At 40.6% G+C, this 1,825-nt stretch overlaps 1 pseudogene; it reads right to left on the bottom strand.

Annotated features, from left to right (window-relative positions):
* Positions 1-248: 248 nt before the first annotated feature.
* LOC142240531 (small ribosomal subunit protein eS26-like) lies at positions 249-574 on the bottom strand (annotated as a pseudogene).
* Positions 575-1,825: the final 1,251 nt, after the last annotated feature.

Below are 1,825 nucleotides of genomic sequence, written 5' to 3'. Positions count from 1 at the left end.
CTTTTTTTAATTACTAAATTAATTGAGTTTTGCAATCAACATCAATTAAATTTTTAATTGAATCAATTAAAAAATTAATTGAAATTTGGTAATGAAATCAATTAATTTTTTAATCAAGAATTTTTTCTATGCTCAATTAAAACTGTGATTGATACTATCATTTTCGTGATTGAAGACATTTCAATTAAAAAATTAATTGGATCAATTAATTTCGTGATTGAATCAGAATTTTTTTTTGTGTGTAGCATTTACTTTTTTGGTGGATTACGAGCCATATCCTTGGGGAAGGTTCTGACTGGAGGAGTACGAATACGAGGGGCTTCCTACGATCTGGGGTAAATAGCGCAGGATACACAGTAGTGCATTTGGCATATAATTTGAACAAAGTGTAAGATTGCCAAATGGAAGCCTCGGTAATATCACGAATAGCGGCAGCTTGGACGATATTACGGATAACGAACTTCTTAATGACCTTATCATTAGGCAAACAACGGGCACAGTTGGTGCAACAGAGAGCCTTCACGTGTCCTCTATTGTGCTTGCAGCGACCTCCATTATGACGCTTTTTAGTCATTTTATCACTCTCCTTTGGCCGGAAGAAAGAAAAAGAAGGGCCGAAAATATGATTGAAGCATGTCTTGCGCGGGCTCCTTTCCGAAGTATCTCTTCCATTGATTCCATTTGGTTCATCAAATCTAGCACCATGGTCTCGGTCTGGGTATGGGCTTCAGAGAAGAGTTTCTTCATTCTCGACTCTGGGTAGAGCCATCTATCTCTCCGCAAAACAATGTCCGGGAATTGCGTGACCTTATGGTACTCTCTTAGCCTGATGTGATAAAAATTCCAGTAAACATCGTCCTCTTTGGGACATGACATTGTAAAATCTTATGCCCTCTTCCTCAATGTTGCGAACAATTCTCCTCGAACGGACAATTCTCCACGAAGACACTAACTAGTGTCGCAGGATTTCTTCTTCTGGTTTTTCCCCATCCTTGTGATCAAATTGTATTCTCTGAGTTTTCTCTGATAAGAGTTCTTGAATACTTATTCCTTTCACGGGTGAGCCTTATTGTAAAGCCTTCGGATTTCTTTCCCAATAAAGGTTAGGTTAGGTTAGGTGGCAGCCCGATGTATCAGGCTCACTTAGACTATTCAGTACATTGTGATACCACATTGGTGAACTTCTCTCTTATCACTGAGTGCTGCCCGATTCCATGTTAAGCTCAATGACAAGGGACATTTTTATAGCCCGAATAGAGTCCGAACGACGTTCCACATTGCAGTGGACCACTTAGAGAAGCTTTGAAACCCTCAGAAATGTCACCAGCATTACTGAGGTGGGATAATAATATAAATAAAAGAACCTTCCTTGTCATATAGGGTTTTTCTTGAGCAGATTCTTTTCTCATCCCTGCTAGTACCGCCGATAGCGTTTCGATATTTGTTTTGAATTTTGTATTCCCGTTTTTCGGAAGCCTGGCCTAAGTGTTTCAAATCTACTTGGGTTAGGTTAGGTGGCAGCCCGATGTATCAGGCTCGCTTAGACTATTCAGTCAATTGTGATACCACAGTGGTGAACTTCTCTCTTATCACTGAGTGCTGCTCGATTCCGTGTTAAGCTCAATGCCAAGGGACCTCCTTTTTATAGCCGAGTACGAACATTGCAGTGAAACCACTTGGGGAAGCTTTGAAACACTCAGAAATGTCACCGGCATGACTGAGGTGGGATAATCTACCGTTGAAACTTTTTGGTGTTCGGTCGAAGCAGGAATAGAACCAACGACCTTGTGTATGCAAGGCGGACATGTTAACCATTGCACCACGG

The sequence above is a fragment of the Haematobia irritans genome, chromosome 5 (assembly GCF_050003625.1).
Source record: "Haematobia irritans isolate KBUSLIRL chromosome 5, ASM5000362v1, whole genome shotgun sequence".
Taxonomy (NCBI): Eukaryota; Metazoa; Arthropoda; class Insecta; order Diptera; family Muscidae; genus Haematobia; species Haematobia irritans.
Note: the sequence above shows the minus strand (reverse complement) of the source record. Positions and strands in the feature narration are given on the sequence as shown.